This window comes from Denticeps clupeoides, unplaced genomic scaffold (genome assembly GCF_900700375.1).
Source record: "Denticeps clupeoides unplaced genomic scaffold, fDenClu1.1, whole genome shotgun sequence".
NCBI classification, from domain to species: Eukaryota; Metazoa; Chordata; class Actinopteri; order Clupeiformes; family Denticipitidae; genus Denticeps; species Denticeps clupeoides.
In genome coordinates this window covers 1-20,724 of record NW_021629990.1, presented here as the reverse complement: position 1 = coordinate 20,724, position 20,724 = coordinate 1, and the positions used below count along the sequence as shown (strand labels likewise).

The 20,724-nt window shown below is 42.0% G+C and overlaps 20 non-coding genes across 20 annotated transcripts; all 20 read left to right on the top strand.

The window, feature by feature from the left end:
• The first annotated feature begins 7,077 nt into the window (after nt 1-7,077).
• trnaq-uug (transfer RNA glutamine (anticodon UUG)) lies at nt 7,078-7,149 on the top strand. Its single transcript has one exon. It is a non-coding gene; the product is annotated as a tRNA-Gln (tRNA).
• A 1,304-nt stretch (nt 7,150-8,453) lies between these two features.
• trnaq-cug (transfer RNA glutamine (anticodon CUG)) lies at nt 8,454-8,525 on the top strand. Its single transcript has one exon. It is a non-coding gene; the product is annotated as a tRNA-Gln (tRNA).
• A 435-nt stretch (nt 8,526-8,960) lies between these two features.
• Nucleotides 8,961-9,032, top strand: trnaq-uug (transfer RNA glutamine (anticodon UUG)). The gene has a single exon. It is a non-coding gene; the product is annotated as a tRNA-Gln (tRNA).
• A 517-nt stretch (nt 9,033-9,549) lies between these two features.
• Nucleotides 9,550-9,631, top strand: trnas-uga (transfer RNA serine (anticodon UGA)). The gene has a single exon. It is a non-coding gene; the product is annotated as a tRNA-Ser (tRNA).
• A 714-nt stretch (nt 9,632-10,345) lies between these two features.
• Nucleotides 10,346-10,417, top strand: trnaq-cug (transfer RNA glutamine (anticodon CUG)). Its single transcript has one exon. It is a non-coding gene; the product is annotated as a tRNA-Gln (tRNA).
• A 435-nt stretch (nt 10,418-10,852) lies between these two features.
• Nucleotides 10,853-10,925, top strand: trnaq-uug (transfer RNA glutamine (anticodon UUG)). The gene has a single exon. It is a non-coding gene; the product is annotated as a tRNA-Gln (tRNA).
• Nucleotides 10,926-11,441: 516 nt separating this feature from the next.
• Nucleotides 11,442-11,523, top strand: trnas-uga (transfer RNA serine (anticodon UGA)). The gene has a single exon. It is a non-coding gene; the product is annotated as a tRNA-Ser (tRNA).
• A 714-nt stretch (nt 11,524-12,237) lies between these two features.
• trnaq-cug (transfer RNA glutamine (anticodon CUG)) lies at nt 12,238-12,309 on the top strand. Its single transcript has one exon. It is a non-coding gene; the product is annotated as a tRNA-Gln (tRNA).
• A 435-nt stretch (nt 12,310-12,744) lies between these two features.
• Nucleotides 12,745-12,816, top strand: trnaq-uug (transfer RNA glutamine (anticodon UUG)). The gene has a single exon. It is a non-coding gene; the product is annotated as a tRNA-Gln (tRNA).
• A 516-nt stretch (nt 12,817-13,332) lies between these two features.
• trnas-uga (transfer RNA serine (anticodon UGA)) lies at nt 13,333-13,414 on the top strand. Its single transcript has one exon. It is a non-coding gene; the product is annotated as a tRNA-Ser (tRNA).
• A 1,222-nt stretch (nt 13,415-14,636) lies between these two features.
• Nucleotides 14,637-14,708, top strand: trnaq-uug (transfer RNA glutamine (anticodon UUG)). The gene has a single exon. It is a non-coding gene; the product is annotated as a tRNA-Gln (tRNA).
• Nucleotides 14,709-15,224: 516 nt separating this feature from the next.
• trnas-uga (transfer RNA serine (anticodon UGA)) lies at nt 15,225-15,306 on the top strand. The gene has a single exon. It is a non-coding gene; the product is annotated as a tRNA-Ser (tRNA).
• Nucleotides 15,307-16,020: 714 nt separating this feature from the next.
• Nucleotides 16,021-16,092, top strand: trnaq-cug (transfer RNA glutamine (anticodon CUG)). The gene has a single exon. It is a non-coding gene; the product is annotated as a tRNA-Gln (tRNA).
• A 435-nt stretch (nt 16,093-16,527) lies between these two features.
• Nucleotides 16,528-16,599, top strand: trnaq-uug (transfer RNA glutamine (anticodon UUG)). The gene has a single exon. It is a non-coding gene; the product is annotated as a tRNA-Gln (tRNA).
• A 516-nt stretch (nt 16,600-17,115) lies between these two features.
• Nucleotides 17,116-17,197, top strand: trnas-uga (transfer RNA serine (anticodon UGA)). Its single transcript has one exon. It is a non-coding gene; the product is annotated as a tRNA-Ser (tRNA).
• Nucleotides 17,198-17,909: 712 nt separating this feature from the next.
• trnaq-cug (transfer RNA glutamine (anticodon CUG)) lies at nt 17,910-17,981 on the top strand. Its single transcript has one exon. It is a non-coding gene; the product is annotated as a tRNA-Gln (tRNA).
• A 436-nt stretch (nt 17,982-18,417) lies between these two features.
• On the top strand, nt 18,418-18,489 carry trnaq-uug (transfer RNA glutamine (anticodon UUG)). The gene has a single exon. It is a non-coding gene; the product is annotated as a tRNA-Gln (tRNA).
• A 516-nt stretch (nt 18,490-19,005) lies between these two features.
• On the top strand, nt 19,006-19,087 carry trnas-uga (transfer RNA serine (anticodon UGA)). Its single transcript has one exon. It is a non-coding gene; the product is annotated as a tRNA-Ser (tRNA).
• A 681-nt stretch (nt 19,088-19,768) lies between these two features.
• trnaq-cug (transfer RNA glutamine (anticodon CUG)) lies at nt 19,769-19,840 on the top strand. Its single transcript has one exon. It is a non-coding gene; the product is annotated as a tRNA-Gln (tRNA).
• A 435-nt stretch (nt 19,841-20,275) lies between these two features.
• Nucleotides 20,276-20,347, top strand: trnaq-uug (transfer RNA glutamine (anticodon UUG)). Its single transcript has one exon. It is a non-coding gene; the product is annotated as a tRNA-Gln (tRNA).
• The last annotated feature ends 377 nt before the right edge of the window (nt 20,348-20,724 follow it).

The following is a 20,724-nucleotide window of genomic DNA, read 5'->3' as shown; positions in this document are numbered from 1 at the left end:
GGATACCGCCGTGTTGTTGCCGATCTGTAGTCATCTCTTTCTTCTTCGTGAGACTGGACTCCGCAGTCTGCATCTGACGTGTTGGCGTCACTGACTGTGGGGTCTGTGTCTTCATTGATTCCCTCTCTTCTGTGCTCCGGCTGGTCAAAGATGTCCCTCTCTTCCAGTGTCTCCATCTCTGTCGCTTCATCATTGGGGTAGAACGGGGGTGCCTCAGCTCTGAGTGAGCTTCCCACCTCGTCCCCCAGACTCTGTACCTCAGACCTGATGACATACTCCCCCTCCAGATCTTCCAACTCATCCTCTGATTCTGACTCTTCATGTGGATGATTGTCTCTCCTGATGGGTTTCGTCTTAGCTGCTGGTAGCATCGTTTCCTTTTCTGTCTGTAAGAAGTCACAGGGCAGCAAGAGGTTTCTATGCATGACCCGAACCCGACCTTTCCCATTCTCCGGCTGTAGTTCATACACAGGGCTATCTGGATGCTTGCGCTGTGTGACTACATACACTTGATCTTCCCAAAAAGATCTGAGTTTTCCAGGTCCTCCCTTCTCATTCAGATTCCGAACCAACACTCTGCTTCCAATCTGTAGTTCAGCACCATGAACTTTCTTGTCATACAAGGCTTTTCCTCGTTCATGCTGCTGATTGACTGTCTCCCGTGCTATCTGGTAAGCCTCCTCCATGCGAGCTTTCCACTTTTTGGCGTAATGGTTCTGTGACTGATGTTTTTCTTCCTTGTCAAGGCCAAACATGAGGTCAATGGGGAGTCTTGGGTTACGACCAAAAAGTAGAAAATAAGGAGCAAAGCCTGTTGCTTCATTCTGTGTGCAATTATAAGCATGCACCACCTTGGCTAAGGATGACTTCCAATCTGTCTTGTGTTGTGCTGTTAATGTTCTAAGCATGGCCAGAAGTGTTCTGTTAAAACGTTCCACCTGCCCATTTCCCTGCGGGTGATATGGCGTTGTCCTTGACCCCCTCACCCCACTGTATGCCTCCAATTTTGCGAACAGCTTATTGGTAAATTCTTTACCCTGATCATGGTGCAGGCGCACAGGGAATCCAAATCTCAACACAAAGTCTCCGAATATCTTCTCAGCTGCTGTCTTTGCTGACTTGTTTCTGCAGGGGTACGCCTGCGCGAACCGCGTAAAGTGGTCCATCACCACCAGAATATATTCGTACCCTCCTTTACATTTCTCCAAATGCAGGTAGTCAATTGAGACTAACTCAAAGGGATGCGAGGTAGCTATGTTCACCAAGGGAGCTCGAGCTGGTCTATTAGGCCGTTTGCTCTTCACGCAGCTGCACACACGGTTGATGTAATGTTCTGTATCCCTTTGCATGTGAGGCCAATAGAATCTGCTTCTTACCAGGTGCAGTACTCTCTCCACCCCTAGATGACCCATTTCCTCATGAAGTTCTTTGAACACCAGCCGGTGAAACCTCTCCGGCAGGACCAGCTGAGATCGAGTAGCTGTCTTCCGATACAGTAGCCCGTCATCTTCCAAGAGCAATCTCTTTTTCTCTCTGATCAAGGCAGTTATCTTGCTCTGGGTCTTTTGTTTTCTGATTTTTGGCCAATTCCCCCGTGTAACATACCCTATTGCCTCACTAAGAACTGGATCGTTTCGTTGCGCTTCTATCAGTGTCGACCTGGGGATCTGTGACACCGAGGCGGTTCCTCCCGCGCTGTCTCCATTAAGCAGGGTAGAGATTGTCAATGGGCACAGCCATGGGTCGCCTCCTTCTCGTTGGATGGACAGGACCTGCGTCACACTCCTCATAACCTCTGGGGAAACATCATGTGAACATGCCTGCATATATCCTTCCATGTCAATAGGCATGCGAGACAAGCCGTCTGCATCCCTATTTGCTTTTCCTGGGCGATACTTAATTGTAAACTGGAAATCAGCTAATTCTGCTACCCACCTATGTGTAGTGGCATTCAACTTTGCAGTTGTGAGGACATAGGTGAGAGGGTTATTGTCGGTATATACAGTGAATGGTGGGGAATAGTAGAGGTAGTCCCTAAACTTCTCACATATGGCCCACTTCATCGCCAGGAACTCCAGTTTGCCAGAGTGAAGATGGTAGTTTTTCTCTGCAGCAGTTAAAGTCCTGGAGCCATATGCAATGACCCTCAATTTCCCTTCTTGTCTCTGATACAGGACTGCCCCAAGCCCTTCCTGGGATGCATCACAATGCAGTACAAAGGGCTGCTCAAAGTCTGGATAACCCAGCACAGGGGGCTTGGACAGGAAATCTATCAGCTGACTCAGTACTTGTCTGTGTTCATCTTGCCATTTGATTGGGTGTGCTGAGGAAAGCTGGACTGTTTTCTTCCCTTTCCTGTTCTGGTATTTTCTGTTCCTGGGTTCTTCTGCTGCATTACTCAGGCAGAGTAGATCATACAAAGGTTTTGCTACTCTGGAGAAATTAGGAATATAACTACGGTAATATGACACAAACCCCAAGATCTTCCTTAGTTCTCCGACTGTAGCAGGTTCTTTCTGTTTTAAGGCTTGCACCGGGGCCACCTCTGCTGGATCCATCGTGTGTCCATCTTTCGTCACCATCTTCCCTAAGAACCTCACTTTATTCCTGAAAATGTCGCATTTCCTGGGTGTTAATTTCACTCCATGGACGATATATCGACTCAGAACACGTTCTAGATCATGTAGATGTTCTTCGAATGACTTCGAGTGGACCAAGTTGTCATCCAAATAAGGTAAGCATACCTCATCTCGCAGTCCGGTTAAGCACTCCTCCATTGACCTCTGGAACTCAGCTGGGGCTGAAGACAGTCCAAAAGGAATTCTGACCCATTCATATAATCCCCATGGCGTTATGAAGGCAGTGAGAGGGCGGCTTGACTCCTCCAGGAACCCTTGATGATAGGCCTTTCCTTGGTCTAACACTGAGAACCAGGCGCTGTCTTTCAGGCTATTTACCATGTCTTGGATGCGCGGAATTGGGTGACGGTCTGGAATCGACTTTCTGTTCAATTCCCTGTAGTCACAGCACAACCGGAGACTGCCATCCTTCTTTCTTACACAGACGATGGGACTGGAGTAGTGAGATCTTGACTTTGTGATCCACCCTCTGTTTAACAGATCTTCTAAGTATTCCTTCACCTCTCTATGTAGTGGCTTTGGTACTGAGATGTATGTTTTCCTGACTGGCGTTGGATTGCTCAGACGAATTTTTAGCTGAAGCGATGGAATGGTCCCCACATCATTGTCATCCCGAGCAAATGCGGTACTGGTTCTCCTCAGCAGCTGTCTTACCGACTCCTGCAGGTCTGGTGAGAGATGATGTAATGGAACTGGGGGGTCCCAGAGATCCTGCTCCCCTATACTCTTGGCTCCACCAGCTGTTCTGCTATCACAGTCACTACTTTCAACATGATGGATTGATACTGGCTGCACCGGCGCTGGATAGGCTGTCTTTATAATCTGCGCTTGTCCCAATATTGTTCTCGGCGGAAGCAGGATGTCATGTGTGGTGTCATTTACCACCGGGACAACAATGTGGGACCAGGTTCCTTTCTGTAAACGCACCAAACTCTTATTGATCTTCAATCCCACTGGCCACTGGGGTTCTGAACTGGGTTCGAATAAAACATCCTGTGGTGTGCAGAGGGGTCCTGCTCGTACCCCGCACCGCACCACCTGACTCTGACCAGCTGGGATTATGACCTTCTCTCTTCCTATCTTCACTGTTGCCTCATGCCACGTGTCATCTCCTGCTTTCATTATTTTTAAGAATACTTCTGTCTTCCTACAGTCAAAGGAGAACGCGTTGCTGATTGCTTCTGTAATCACTTTTGGTGGTTCCACCCCCTTCGCTAACAACTGTTCTATTACGTTGAACCCAATGATTGGTTCACCTGACATTCCTTTATCATCAGTGATCAGCACCGGGACCCGCAACTGCAGTGAAGGGCTGGTTTGTGCAGGCAGTTCAAAGTCGATCTCCACCCAACCTGAAAAGGGGATTGGTGTCTGGTTAACTGCTTTTCCCTCTAATGCATCTGGGCCCAGAATCTCTATTAGACTTCTCACTGTTGTATGTGGTAGATGGTGTCGCCTCCACTTCTCGCTCATCAGGCAGACCTGTGAGCCCGTGTCCCACAATGCCCTTGTTTCAACCTTGTCAAGACGGCAAAGAATGTTGTACTTCTTTCCCACCAGGTTAACTAGTCGGGAACTTTGTTTTGGAGACAGAAGGTTGACACTGGCCATTTCCTTACTCTGCGCTGCTGTATTCAGTCCCTGAGCTGATATTTTAGCTTCTAGCTGTTGAATGCTGTCCGTAATAAGCTTGTGTATGTCACCCGCTAATTCACTCTGGTAACTGTGCTCCTGAATCTTTGTTGGGCTGTGTGTGACTGAATAACAAGATGTATTAAGTGTATCTGCTCGACTGGTGGTCCTTCCCACTCGGCATCCCCTTGACACATGACCACTTTGGCCACATTTGAAACAATGGTCACACTGCTCGCCTCTGTGTTTTTCTTGACAGTCTCTGCATCCACGCCTCTGTCTTACTTCCCGTGGGAGGGGTGATCTCGCTGTTCCATGTCCACTAGTTTTCATCATCTCTATTTCAACCTTTAGTTGTTTTATCATCTCTTCAAGATCTGATTCTCGATTTCTTGGTGTCTTGGTTGTTTTCCACTTGGCATGTGTGGTTGACGACTGCTCTGACCCGCTGGCATCACTCTGTGTAACCTCTTGTTTATGCACTTCAGCTCCCACTTCACGTACTTTGACTTCTTTATTATTCTTTTTGAATTTTTGTTGTCTTTCCCACTCTAAACTTGCAGCTTCATTGATTTTGTCGATCAGGACATCGTCTGTCGCCGTGACGTCATCTAGGTAACTCTTCAGTTGATACTTCACACTGTCGCTGATCAATCCGGTTCCCACTGCCCTCAGAAATTTCTTTTGAATTAATTCAGAGCTGTACTGTTCATCTGATCCGGGTTCTCTTGATGCAGCCAAAAGCCTCTCTTTCAATCCTATGGCTCTAAACAGGAAGTTTTGGGGCGACTCATGACTGTGTTGAATTAGGTTCAAGAGACGGTGGTACAGATCTGTGGGACTGTCTTCCTTATAGTGACCCTTCAAAATGGTTCGGAGTTGTGGCAAGGTGAGATCTGTTTTAATCTCCAGCATGTCTCTGAGACTGAGGCCTGGGTTAATGGCTCTCACTACTGCTTCAATGATCTCATTCTCGCTGTGACCCTTCTTTACTCCCATGTTAATCTGATGCATCAGGTTATTGTATGACAGTTTGTCCTTTTGGTCTCTTTCTCCAATTTGGCCATTGATTTTGAAGTCACGACGTATTGTCATTTCTGGAGGTATATTTACAGAGGGTCTTGTTGAAGAAGACAACTCGTTTCCAGATTCCTGATTTGCCATTTTGTCGGTAAGAGCTCTCATTTCCTCCTCCATGCGTTTTGTGGAAGTATGAAAGTTCAGTTGCAATGCAGCATATTGTTCTTGCAATGTGGCCAGAATTGCTGCATCTCCACTGAGGCTAGATGTGCTCGGTGACGGTGCATCCTTTTCTCGTAACATTCTGGCTCTTTCCATTAAACGAAGCAGGAATTCACGTGCCACTTCTCCTTCTTCATTTTCAACAATCACATTTACAGTTTCGTTTATTGAATGAATCAGCATGTGCTTCTTAAACTGTTTTTCTGTTGCGATTTTACCTTGCTTGCACACTTCCTGAAGCCGCTCAGCACTTAGCTGCACCAGTACCTCGTTCAGGTGGTCCTGCAGCTGCTCCAGCTCCATTTTGTGCCTGCTTTCTTGTCGCTCTCGTAGCACAGCTGATCCCGGGTTTCGGCACCAATTTTGTAGCACACTTGGCTAAATTAATAACCAGTGCGGGAGAGGGTTGTGTTCGTTCACTCCTTTATTGCACAACTGCAATCACACACGAAACTCAAATGAACAGCGCGAACTCGGCATGCACGCTACTCCGGCTGCCTCTGCTCTAATTCAGCGGCCGTGTAGAGCACTCTTACACAAACTTGTTCACAAAACATACTTTTACAGACATATTTGGTACACTAACATACATGGCCTTCTGTCTAATACTGATTCAATCTCAAATCGCTCCTGTACAAAACACATTATATACAATAATTAAAACACTTTACTTTCATTTTCTAAGTACAGGTTCCATCCATTCATAATACATGGGAACATGACTTTTCACTACGCTCATCGGTTGTCCTTTTTCCTCTACACGTGTCTCTGCGACTGATTCGCTTACCTGCAATCACACACGAAACTCAAATGAACAGCGCGAACTCGGCATGCACGCTACTCCGGCTGCCTCTGCTCTAATCCAGCGGCTGTGTAGAGCACTCGTCCTACTGTTCCTTTGGTGCCGCCCTAGTGGCGGGTGTTCGGTATGACATTTGCAGAATGCAGGAATTATACATACAGTTTTGCCATGACTCTGTGACCAAACATACAGGATATTAGGAAATACAAAAAAAACACAATGGGGGAGGCCCAGAATGATCCCAAAGTGTCCAGATCCCTACACTTCCATGGTGTAATGGTTAGCACTCTGAATCCAGCGATCCGAGTTCAAATCTCGGTGGGACCTTTACTGAAGCAGTTTGTTCAAATTGAATTGCATGTGTTTTGCAATTCAAAACTGTAAGAAGTTGCATATTGTCAGTTTCATGGTTTAACGTTTAACAATCAGCACTCTAAATCCAGTGATCACAGTTCAACCCTCAGTGAGAACTCGTGTTCACGCTCATAGTTTCAAGCTTGAGCAAATTATGTAACCCACTCATTCATACTGTATGTTGCCAGAATGTTATGTTTCCTTTAATTCAAGATCAAATCTCCAGTACATGTTGCTTTTTATGGTGGTGTGCAAATAAAATAAATTACCAATCCGTCCTTGTCATTGCCTGTATGCTTGTTGATTTAAAATGAACCTCTTCCAAAAATGCTTTTATAGAACTTTCTTGTAAACTTGTGTGGATTGCCCATCTGATGCAATTGTTAACTGAAAAGTGAGGTTACTTGCGGTTCCATGGTGTAATGGTTAGCACTCTGGACTTTGAATCCAGTGATCCGAGTTCAACTCTCGGTGGAACCTACCTCGCCTGTAATCTTTTGAATTTCTTATACTGGAACCATTAATGAATTGATCTAAAAGTAATAATTATTTTAATTTACTCTCCATTAAATTTTTAATCTCAGCATACAGTTTGGAGCCGATTGTCATGAGGGAAAAAACAACAGTTTCTGTTTTTAACAATGCTCATAATGTTTTTTAAGCATTTTACTCTCATACAGTGACATTGTATGGAACTGAAAGTTCACATTCAGGATGTCCAGTTCACTAATATAAAAGCTATTTGCATTTTGAAGCAATCACGAGCACTATTTAGTTGCAATGGCCGAGTGGTTAAGGTGTTGAATATCAATTGTCTTCTTTCACATGCTTGAACACTGCTTGAAGCGTTTGTAGGAACTGCCCTCTTCACCAAATTAATGGCGGTCATTGTAACACCAGGAGTTGTCCCCAATCGGATGAGGTGTGTGACTTCAACAGGATCTCCTGGTTCAATGTCAAGACCCGCTCAGAGAGTTGCTTGTTTCAGATTTAAAAGCTGCGATGGCCGAGTGGTTAAGGAGTTGGACCAATGGGGTCTCCCTGCGCAGGTTCGAACCCTGCTCGCAGCGGCAAAGGGAACTAGTTTTTCATTAACTAAAATGAGCCACTGATGCTTATTGGAATCATTCACTTACTTTGTATGTACCAGCCGCTAATAACTTTAAATTAACTCCTTTCTGAAAGAATCATAAACTTAACAGTTGCACTTTTGTCTCGTCTTTGTTTATGATGTCTACATGCTTAGGGAGTCTGTCTTTTAAACCAATGAGATCTCATTGTGCAGGTTCAAAAGTCGTTCACATACTTGTTCTTCTTGAATTCATGGAAAAAGCCTGATTGTGGTTTGGAATTTCTTACTGAGCTGGTCTTTTTGTTGGTGAAATGTTAAGTCACCTCATTAAGTAAAAACGTCATGGGGTTCCATGCAGCGATGGTTACCGCTCTGAATCCAATGACTTGAGTTCAAAAGTCAGTGTGGCCTTACTCTGAAGTTTGTTGTTGGACACCTAATCAAGAAATGTATTCTAGACATGCTTGAGTTCCCAGCATGATTAGCAACCATTTGATGCAATTCACAGCTGTATGAAGACATTCAGTCTAGTTTCACCACCAATGTACAACTGCGAGGTACCGTCCCCACACACTGCTCACAGGAAGCCTTTCATGGCTGCCCAACACCCACTAAGGGTGATTGGTTAAATCCAGAGGACGCATTTCATTGTGTGCTCCATGTTTTTTACTGCAGTTTATCACAATGACAATCACTTGCTTGCTCAGGGGTAGGTTCCATGGTGTAATGGTTAGCACTCTGGACTCTGAATCCAGCGATCCGAGTTCAAATCTCGGTGGGACCTTTACTGAAGCAGTTTGTTCAAATTGAATTGCATGTGTTTTGCAATTCAAAACTGTAAGAAGTTGCATATTGTCAGTTTCATGGTTTAACGTTTAACAATCAGCACTCTAAATCCAGTGATCACAGTTCAACCCTCAGTGAGAACTCGTGTTCACGCTCATAGTTTCAAGCTTGAGCAAATTATGTAACCCACTCATTCATACTGTATGTTGCCAGAATGTTATGTTGCCATTAATTCAAGATCAAATCTCCAGTACATGTTGCTTTTTATGGTGGTGTGCAAATAAAATAAATTACCAATCCGTCCTTGTCATTGCCTGTATGCTTGTTGATTTAAAATGAACCTCTTCCAAAAATGCTTTTATAGAACTTTCTTGTAAACTTGTGTGGATTGCCCATCTAATGCAATTGTTAACTGAAAAGTGAGGTTACTTGCGGTTCCATGGTGTAATGGTTAGCACTCTGGACTTTGAATCCAGTGATCCGAGTTCAACTCTCGGTGGAACCTACCTCGCCTGTAATCTTTTGAACTTTCTTATACTGGAACCATTAATGAATTGATCTAAAAGTAATAATTCTTTTAATTTACTCTCCATTAAATTTTTAATCTCAGCATACAGTTTGGAGCCGATTGTCATGAGGGAAAAAACAACAGTTTCTGTTTTTAACAATGCTCATAATGTTTTTTAAGCATTTTACTCTCATACAGTGACATTGTATGGAACTGAAAGTTCACATTCAGGATGTCCAGTTCACTAATATAAAAGCTATTTGCATTTTGAAGCAATCACGAGCACTATTTAGTTGCAATGGCCGAGTGGTTAAGGTGTTGAATATCAATTGTCTTCTTTCACATGCTTGAACACTGCTTGAAGCGTTTGTAGGAACTGCCCTCTTCACCAAGCTAATGGCGGTCATTGAAACAACAGGAGTTGTCCCCAATCGGATGAGGTGTGTGACTTCAACAGGATCTCCTGGTTCAATGTCAAGACCTGCTCAGAGAGTTGCTTTTTTCAGATTTAAAAGCTGTGATGGCTGAGTGGTTAAGGCGTTGGACTTGAAATCCAATGGGGTCTCCCTGCGCAGGTTTGAACCCTGCTCGCAGCGGAAAAGGGAACTAGTTTTTCATTAACTAAAATGAGCCACTGATGCTTATTGGAATCATTCACTTACTTTGTTTATACCAGCCGCTAATAACTTTAAATTAACTCCTTTCTGAAAGAATCATAAACTTAACAGTTGCACTTTTGTCTCGTCTTTGTTTATGATGTCTACATGCTTAGGGAGTCTGTCTTTTAAACCAATGAGATCTCCTTGTGCAGGTTCAAAAGTCGTTCACATACTTGTTCTTCTTGAATTTATGGAAAAAGCCTGATTGTGGTTTGGATTTTCTTACTGAGCTGGTCTTTTTGTTGGTGAAATGGTAAGTCACCTCATTAAGTAAAAACGTCATGGGGTTCCATGCAGCGATGGTTACCGCTCTGAATCCAATGACTTGAGTTCAAAAGTCAGTGTGGCCTTACTCTGAAGTTTGTTGTTGGACACCTAATCAAGAAATGTATTCTAGACATGCTTGAGTTCCCAGCATGATTAGCAACCATTTGATGCAATTCACAGCTGTATGAAGACATTCAGTCTAGTTTCACCACCAATGTACAACTGCGAGGTACCGTCCCCACACACTGCTCACAGGAAGCCTTTCATGGCTGCCCAACACCCACTAAGGGTGATTGGTTAAATCCAGAGGACGCATTTCATTGTGTGCTCCATGTTTTTTACTGCAGTTTATCACAATGACAATCACTTGCTTGCTCAGGGGTAGGTTCCATGGTGTAATGGTTAGCACTCTGGACTCTGTATCCAGCGATCCGTGTTCAAATCTCGGTGGGACCTTTACTGAAGCAGTTTGTTCAAATTGAATTGCATGTGTTTTGCAATTCAAAACTGTAAGAAGTTGCTTATTGTCAGTTTCATGGTTTAACGTTTAACAATCAGCACTCTAAATCCAGTGATCACAGTTCAACCCTCAGTGAGAACTCGTGTTCACGCTCATAGTTTCAAGCTTGAGCAAATTATGTAACCCACTCATTCATACTGTATGTTGCCAGAATGTTATGTTGCCATTAATTCAAGATCAAATCTCCAGTACATGTTGCTTTTTATGGTGGTGTGCAAATAAAATAAATTACCAATCCGTCCTTGTCATTGCCTGTATGCTTGTTGATTTAAAATGAACCTCTTCCAAAAATGCTTTTATAGAACTTTCTTGTAAACTTGTGTGGATTGCCCATCTGATGCAATTGTTAACTGAAAAGTGAGGTTACTTGCGGTTCCATGGTGTAATGGTTAGCACTCTGGACTTTGAATCCAGTGGATCCGAGTTCAACTCTCGGTGGAACCTACCTCGCCTGTAATCTTTTGAATTTCTTATACTGGAACCATTAATGAATTGATCTAAAAGTAATAATTCTTTTAATTTACTCTCCATTAAATTTTTAATCTCTGCATACAGTTTGGAGCCGATTGTCATGAGGGAAAAAACAACAGTTTCTGTTTTTAACAATGCTCATAATGTTTTTTAAGCATTTTACTCTCATACAGTGACATTGTATGGAACTGAAAGTTCACATTCAGGATGTCCAGTTCACTAATATAAAAGCTATTTGCATTTTGAAGCAATCACGAGCACTATTTAGTTGCAATGGCCGAGTGGTTAAGGTGTTGAATATCAATTGTCTTCTTTCACATGCTTGAACACTGCTTGAAGCATTTGTAGGAACTGCCCTCTTCACCAAGTTAATGGCGGTCATTGAAACACCAGGAGTTGTCCCCAATCGGATGAGGTGTGTGACTTCAACAGGATCTCCTGGTTCAATGTCAAGACCTGCTCAGAGAGTTGCTTGTTTCAGATTTAAAAGCTGCGATGGCCGAGTGGTTAAGGCGTTGGACTTGAAATCCAATGGGGTCTCCCTGCGCAGGTTCGAACCCTGCTCGCAGCGGCAAAGGGAACTAGTTTTTCATTAACTAAAATGAGCCACTGATGCTTATTGGAATCATTCACTTACTTTGTTTATACCAGCCGCTAATAACTTTAAATTAACTCCTTTCTGAAAGAATCATAAACTTAACAGTTGCACTTTTGTCTTGTCTTTGTTTATGATGTCTACATGCTTAGGGAGTCTGTCTTTTAAACCAATGAGATCTCCTTGTGCAGGTTCAAAAGTCGTTCACATACTTGTTCTTCTTGAATTCATGGAAAAAGCCTGATTGTGGTTTGGATTTTCTTACTGAGCTGGTCTTTTTGTTGGTGAAATGGTAAGTCACCTCATTAAGTAAAAACGTCATGGGGTTCCATGCAGCGATGGTTACCGCTCTGAATCCAATGACTTGAGTTCAAAAGTCAGTGTGGCTTTACTCTGAAGTTTGTTGTTGGACACCTAATCAAGAAATGTATTCTAGACATGCTTGAGTTCCCAGCATGATTAGCAACCATTTGATGCAATTCACAGCTGTATGAAGACATTCAGTCTAGTTTCACCACCAATGTAAAACTGCGAGGTACCGTCCCCACACACTGCTCACAGGAAGCCTTTCATGGCTGCCCAACACCCACTAAGGGTGATTGGTTAAATCCAGAGGACGCATTTCATTGTGTGCTCCATGTTTTTTACTGCAGTTTATCACAATGACAATCACTTGCTTGCTCAGGGGTAGGTTCCATGGTGTAATGGTTAGCACTCTGGACTCTGAATCCAGCGATCCGAGTTCAAATCTCGGTGGGACCTTTACTGAAGCAGTTTGTTCAAATTGAATTGCATGTGTTTTGCAATTCAAAACTGTAAGAAGTTGCATATTGTCAGTTTCATGGTTTAACGTTTAACAATCAGCACTCTAAATCCAGTGATCACAGTTCAACCCTCAGTGAGAACTCGTGTTCACGCTCATAGTTTCAAGCTTGAGCAAATTATGTAACCCACTCATTCATACTGTATGTTGCCAGAATGTTATGTTGCCATTAATTCAAGATCAAATCTCCAGTACATGTTGCTTTTTATGGTGGTGTGCAAATAAAATAAATTACCAATCCGTCCTTGTCATTGCCTGTATGCTTGTTGATTTAAAATGAACCTCTTCCAAAAATGCTTTTATAGAACTTTCTTGTAAACTTGTGTGGATTGCCCATCTGATGCAATTGTTAACTGAAAAGTGAGGTTACTTGCGGTTCCATGGTGTAATGGTTAGCACTCTGGACTTTGAATCCAGTGATCCGAGTTCAACTCTCGGTGGAACCTACCGCGCCTGTAATCTTTTGAATTTCTTATACTGGAACCATTAATGAATTGATCTAAAAGTAATAATTCTTTTAATTTACTCTCCATTAAATTTTTAATCTCAGCATACAGTTTGGAGCCGATTGTCATGAGGGAAAAAACAACAGTTTCTGTTTTTAACAATGCTCATAATGTTTTTTAAGCATTTTACTCTCATACAGTGACATTGTATGGAACTGAAAGTTCACATTCAGGATGTCCAGTTCACTAATATAAAAGCTATTTGCATTTTGAAGCAATCACGAGCACTATTTAGTTGCAATGGCCGAGTGGTTAAGGTGTTGAATATCAATTGTCTTCTTTCACATGCTTGAACACTGCTTGAAGCGTTTGTAGGAACTGCCCTCTTCACCAAGGGAATGGCGGTCGTTGAAACACCAGGAGTTGTCCCCAATCGGATGAGGTGTGTGACTTCAACAGGATCTCCTGGTTCAATTTCAAGACCTGCTCAGAGAGTTGCTTGTTTCAGATTTAAAAGCTGCGATGGCCGAGTGGTTAAGGCGTTGGACTTGAAATCCAATGGGGTCTCCCTGCGCAGGTTCGAACCCTGCTCGCAGCGGCAAAGGGAACTAGTTTTTTATTAACTAAAATGAGCCACTGATGCTTATTGGAATCATTCACTTACTTTGTATGTACCAGCCGCTAATAACTTGAATTTAACTCCTTTCTGAAAGAATCAATAACTAACAGTTGCACTTTTGTCTTCGTCTTTGTTTATGATGTCTACAGTGCTTAGGGAGTCTGTCTTTTAAACCAATGAGATCTCCTTGTGCAGGTTCAAAAGTCGTTCACATACTTGTTCTTCTTGAATTCATGGAAAAAGCCTGATTGTGGTTTGGATTTTCTTACTGAGCTGGTCTTTTTGTTGGTGAAATGGTAAGTCACCTCATTAAGTAAAAACGTCATGGGGTTCCATGCAGCGATGGTTACTGCTCTGAATCCAATGACTTGAGTTCAAAAGTCAGTGTGGTCTTACTCTGAAGTTTGTTGTTGGACACCTAATCAAGAAATGTATTCTAGACATGCTTGAGTTCCCAGCATGATTAGCAACCATTTGATGCAATTCACAGCTGTATGAAGACATTCAGTCTAGTTTCACCACCAATGTACAACTGCGAGGTACCGTCCCCACACACTGCTCACAGGAAGCCTTTCATGGCTGCCCAACACCCACTAAGGGTGATTGGTTAAATCCAGAGGACGCATTTCATTGTGTGCTCCATGTTTTTTACTGCAGTTTATCACAATGACAATCACTTGCTTGCTCAGGGCTAGCTTCCATGGTGTAATGGTTAGCACTCTGGACTCTTAATCCAGCGATCCGTGTTCAAATCTCGGTGGGATCTTTACTGAAGCAGTTTGTTCAAATTGAATTGCATGTGTTTTGCAATTCAAAACTGTAAGAAGTTGCTTATTGTCAGTTTCATGGTTTAACGTTTAACAATCAGCACTCTAAATCCAGTGATCACAGTTCAACCCTCAGTGAGAACTCGTGTTCACGCTCATAGTTTCAAGCTTGAGCAAATTATGTAACCCACTCATTCATACTGTATGTTGCCAGAATGTTATGTTGCCATTAATTCAAGATCAAATCTCCAGTACATGTTGCTTTTTATGGTGGTGTGCAAATAAAATAAATTACCAATCCGTCCTTGTCATTGCCTGTATGCTTGTTGATTTAAAATGAACCTCTTCCAAAAATGCTTTTATAGAACTTTCTTGTAAACTTGTGTGGATTGCCCATCTGATGCAATTGTTAACTGAAAAGTGAGGTTACTTGCGGTTCCATGGTGTAATGGTTAGCACTCTGGACTTTGAATCCAGTGGTCCGAGTTCAACTCTCGGTGGAACCTACCTCGCCTGTAATCTTTTGAATTTCTTATACTGGAACCATTAATGAATTGATCTAAAAGTAATAATTCTTTTAATTTACTCTCCATTAAATTTTTAATCTCAGCATACAGTTTGGAGCCGATTGTCATGAGGGAAAAAACAACAGTTTCTGTTTTTAACAATGCTCATAATGTTTTTTAAGCATTTTACTCTCATACAGTGACATTGTATGGAACTGAAAGTTCACATTCAGGATGTCCAGTTCACTAATATAAAAGCTATTTGCATTTTGAAGCAATCACGAGCACTATTTAGTTGCAATGGCCGAGTGGTTAAGGTGTTGAATATCAATTGTCTTCTTTCACATGCTTGAACACTGCTTGAAGCGTTTGTAGGAACTGCCCTCTTCACCAAGTTAATGGCGGTCATTGAAACACCAGGAGTTGTCCCCAATCGGATGAGGTGTGTGACTTCAACAGTATCTCCTGGTTCAATGTCAAGACCTGCTCAGAGAGTTGCTTGTTTCAGATTTAAAAGCTGTGATGGCCGAGTGGTTAAGGCGTTGGACTTGAAATCCAATGGGGTCTCCCTGCGCAGGTTCGAACCCTGCTCGCAGCGGCAAAGGGAACTAGTTTTTCATTAACTAAAATGAGCCACTGATGCTTATTGGAATCATTCACTTACTTTGTATGTACCAGCCGCTAACAACTTGAATTTAACTCCCTTCTGAAAGAATCATAAACTTAACAGTTGCACTTTTGTCTCGTCTTTGTTTATGATGTCTACATGCTTAGGGAGTCTGTCTTTTAAACCAATGAGATCTCCTTGTGCAGGTTCAAAAGTCGTTCACATACTTGTTCTTCTTGAATTCATGGAAAAAGCCTGATTGTGGTTTGGATTTTCTTACTGAGCTGGTCTTTTTGTTGGTGAAATGGTAAGTCACCTCATTAAGTAAAAACGTCATGGGGTTCCATGCAGCGATGGTTACCGCTCTGAATCCAATGACTTGAGTTCAAAAGTCAGTGTGGCCTTACTCTGAAGTTTGTTGTTGGACACCTAATCAAGAAATGTATTCTAGACATGCTTGAGTTCCCAGCATGATTAGCAACCATTTGATGCAATTCACAGCTGTATGAAGACATTCAGTCTAGTTTCACCACCAATGTAAAACTGCGAGGTACCGTCCCCACACACTGCTCACAGGAAGCCTTTCATGGCTGCCCAACACCCACTAAGGGTGATTGGTTAAATCCAGAGGACGCATTTCATTGTGTGCTCCATGTTTTTTACTGCAGTTTATCACAATGACAATCACTTGCTTGCTCAGGGCTAGGTTCCATGGTGTAATGGTTAGCACTCTGGACTCTGAATCCAGCGATCCGAGTTCAAATCTCGGTGGGACCTTTACTGAAGCAGTTTGTTCAAATTGAATTGCATGTGTTTTGCAATTCAAAACTGTAAGAAGTTGCTTATTGTCAGTTTCATGGTTTAACGTTTAACAATCAGCACTCTAAATCCAGTGATCACAGTTCAACCCTCAGTGAGAACTCGTGTTCACGCTCATAGTTTCAAGCTTGAGCAAATTATGTAACCCACTCATTCATACTGTATGTTGCCAGAATGTTATGTTGCCATTAATTCAAGATCAAATCTCCAGTACATGTTGCTTTTTATGGTGGTGTGCAAATAAAATAAATTACCAATCCGTCCTTGTCATTGCCTGTATGCTTGTTGATTTAAAATGAACCTCTTCCAAAAATGCTTTTATAGAACTTTCTTGTAAACTTGTGTGGATTGCCCATCTAATGCAATTGTTAACTGAAAAGTGAGGTTACTTGCGGTTCCATGGTGTAATGGTTAGCACTCTGGACTTTGAATCCAGTGATCCGAGTTCAACTCTCGGTGGAACCTACCTCGCCTGTAATCTTTTGAATTTCTTATACTGGAACCATTAATGAATTGATCTAAAAGTAATAATTCTTTTAATTTACTCTCCATTAAATTTTTAATCTCAGCATACAGTTTGGAGCCGATTGTCATGAGGGAAAAAACAACAGTTTCTGTTTTTAACAATGCTCATAATGTTTTTTAAGCATTTTACTCTCATACAGTGACATTGTATGGAACTGAAAGTTCACATTCAGGATGTCCAGTTCACTAATATAAAAGCTATTTGCATTTTGAAGCAATCACGAGCACTATTTAGTTGCAATGGCCGAGTGGTTAAGGTGTTGAATATCAATTGTCTTCTTTCACATGCTTGAACACTGCTTGAAGCGTTTGTAGGAACTGCCCTCTTCACCAAGTTAATGGCGGTCATTGTAACACCAGGAGTTGTCCCCAATCGGATGAGGTGTGTGACTTCAACAGGATCTCCTGGTTCAATGTCAAGACCTGCTCAGAGAGTTGCTTGTTTCAGATTTAAAAGCTGCGATGGCCGAGTGGTTAAGGCGTTGGACTTGAAATCCAATGGGGTCTCCCTGCGCAGGTTCGAACCCTGCTCGCAGCGGCAAAGGGAACTAGTTTTTCATTAACTAAAATGAGCCACTGATGCTTATTGGAATCATTCACTTACTTTGTATGTACCAGCCGCTAACAACTTGAATTAACTCCTTTCTGAAAGAATCAATAACTAACAGTTGCACTTTTGTCTTGTCTTTGTTTATGATGTCTACGTGCTTAGGGAGTCTGTCTTTTAAACCAATGAGATCTCCTTGTGCAGGTTCAAAAGTCGTTCACATACTTGTTCTTCTTGAATTCATGGAAAAAGCCTGATTGTGGTTTGGATTTTCTTACTGAGCTGGTCTTTTTGTTGGTGAAATGTTAAGTCACCTCATTAAGTAAAAACGTCATGGGGTTCCATGCAGCGATGGTTACCGCTCTGAATCCAATGACTTGAGTTCAAAAGTCAGTGTGGCCTTACTCTGAAGTTTGTTGTTGGACACCTAATCAAGAAATGTATTCTAGACATGCTTGAGTTCCCAGCATGATTAGCAACCATTTGATGCAATTCACAGCTGTATGAAGACATTCAGTCTAGTTTCACCACCAATGTACAACTGCGAGGTACCGTCCCCACACACTGCTCACAGGAAGCCTTTCATGGCTGCCCAACACCCACTAAGGGTGATTGGTTAAATCCAGAGGACGCATTTCATTGTGTGCTCCATGTTTTTTACTGCAGTTTATCACAATGACAATCACTTGCTTGCTCAGGGGTAGGTTCCATGGTGTAATGGTTAGCACTCTGGACTCTGAATCCAGCGATCCGTGTTCAAATCTCGGTGGGACCTTTACTGAAGCAGTTTGTTCAAATTGAATTGCATGTGTTTTGCAATTCAAAACTGTAAGAAGTTGCATTATTGTCAGTTTCATGGTTTAACGTTTAACAATCAGCACTCTAAATCCATTGATCACAGTTCAACCCTCAGTGAGAACTCGTGTTCACGCTCATAGTTTCAAGCTTGAGCAAATTATGTAACCCACTCATTCATACTGTATGTTGCCAGAATGTTATGTTGCCATTAATTCAAGATCAAATCTCCAGTACATGTTGCTTTTTATGGTGGTGTGCAAATAAAATAAATTACCAATCCGTCCTTGTCATTGCCTGTATGCTTGTTGATTTAAAATGAACCTCTTCCAAAAATGCTTTTATAGAACTTTCTTGTAAACTTGTGTGGATTGCCCATCTGATGCAATTGTTAACTGAAAAGTGAGGTTACTTGCGGTTCCATGGTGTAATGGTTAGCACTCTGGACTTTGAATCCAGTGATCCGAGTTCAACTCTCGGTGGAACCTACCTCGCCTGTAATCTTTTGAATTTCTTATACTGGAACCATTAATGAATTGATCTAAAAGTAATAATTCTTTTAATTTACTCTCCATTAAATTTTTAATCTCAGCATACAGTTTGGAGCCGATTGTCATGAGGGAAAAAACAACAGTTTCTGTTTTTAACAATGCTCATAATGTTTTTTAAGCATTTTACTCTCATACAGTGACATTGTATGGAACTGAAAGTTCACATTCAGGATGTCCAGTTCACTAATATAAAAGCTATTTGCATTTTGAAGCAATCACGAGCACTATTTAGTTGCAATGGCCGAGTGGTTAAGGTGTTGAATATCAATTGTCTTCTTTCACATGCTTGAACACTGCTTGAAGCGTTTGTAGGAACTGCCCTCTTCACCAAATTAATGGCGGTCATTGTAACACCAGGAGTTGTCCCCAATCGGATGAGGTGTGTGACTTCAACAGGATCTCCTGGTTCAATGTCAAGACCCGCTCAGAGAGTTGCTTGTTTCAGATTTAAAAGCTGCGATGGCCGAGTGGTTAAGGCGTTGGACTTGAAATCCAATGGGGTCTCCCTGCGCAGGTTCGAACCCTGCTCGCAGCGGCAAAGGGAACTAGTTTTTCATTAACTAAAATGAGCCACTGATGCTTATTGGAATCATTCACTTACTTTGTATGTACCAGCCGCTAACAACTTGAATTTAACTCCTTTTGTCTTGTCTTTGTTTATGATGTCTACGTGCTTAGGGAGTCTGTCTTTTAAACCAATGAGATCTCCTTGTGCAGGTTCAAAAGTCGTTCACATACTTGTTCTTCTTGAATTCATGGAAAAAGCCTGATTGTGGTTTGGAATTTCTTACTGAGCTGGTCTTTTTGTTGGTGAAATGTTAAGTCACCTCATTAAGTAAAAACGTCATGGGGTTCCATGCAGCGATGGTTACCGCTCTGAATCCAATGACTTGAGTTCAAAAGTCAGTGTGGCCTTACTCTGAAGTTTGTTGTTGGACACCTAATCAAGAAATGTATTCTAGACATGCTTGAGTTCCCAGCATGATTAGCAACCATTTGATGCAATTCACAGCTGTATGAAGACATTCAGTCTAGTTTCACCACCAATGTACAACTGCGAGGTACCGTCCCCACACACTGCTCACAGGAAGCCTTTCATGGCTGCCCAACACCCACTAAGGGTGATTGGTTAAATCCAGAGGACGCATTTCATTGTGTGCTCCATGTTTTTTACTGCAGTTTATCACAATGACAATCACTTGCTTGCTCAGGATTAGGTTCCATGGTGTAATGGTTAGCACTCTGGACTCTGAATCCAGCGATCCGAGTTCAAATCTCGGTGGGACCTTTACTGAAGCAGTTTGTTCAAATTGAATTGCATGTGTTTTGCAATTCAAAACTGTAAGAAGTTGCTTATTGTCAGTTTCATGGTTTAACGTTTAACAATCAGCACTCTAAATCCAGTGATCACAGTTCAACCCTCAGTGAGAACTCGTGTTCACGCTCATAGTTTCAAGCTTGAGCAAATTATGTAACCCACTCATTCATACTGTATGTTGCCAGAATGTTATGTTGCCATTAATTCAAGATCAAATCTCCAGTACATGTTGCTTTTTATGGTGGTGTGCAAATAAAATAAATTACCAATCCGTCCTTGTCATTGCCTGTATGCTTGTTGATTTAAAATGAACCTCTTCCAAAAATGCTTTTATAGAACTTTCTTGTAAACTTGTGTGGATTGCCCATCTGATGCAATTGTTAACTGAAAAGTGAGGTTACTTGCGGTTCCATGGTGTAATGGTTAGCACTCTGGACTTTGAATCCAGTGGTCTGAGTTCAACTCTCGGTGGAACCTACCGCGCCTGTAATCTTTTGAATTTCTTATACTGGAACCATTAATGAATTGATCTAAAAGTAATAATTCTTTTAATTTACTCTCCATTAAATTTTTAATCTCATGCATACAGTTTGGAGCCGATTGTCATGAGGGAAAAAACAACAGTTTCTGTTTTTAAACAATGCTCATAATGTTTTTTAAGCATTTTACTCTCATACAGTGACATTGTATGGAACTGAAAGTTCACATTCAGGATGTCCAGTTCACTAATATAAAAGCTATTTGCATTTGAAGCAATCACGAGCACTATTTAGTTGCAATGGCCGAGTGGTTAAGGTGTTTGAATATCAATTGTCTTCTTTCACATGCTTGAACACTGCTTGAAGCATTTGTAG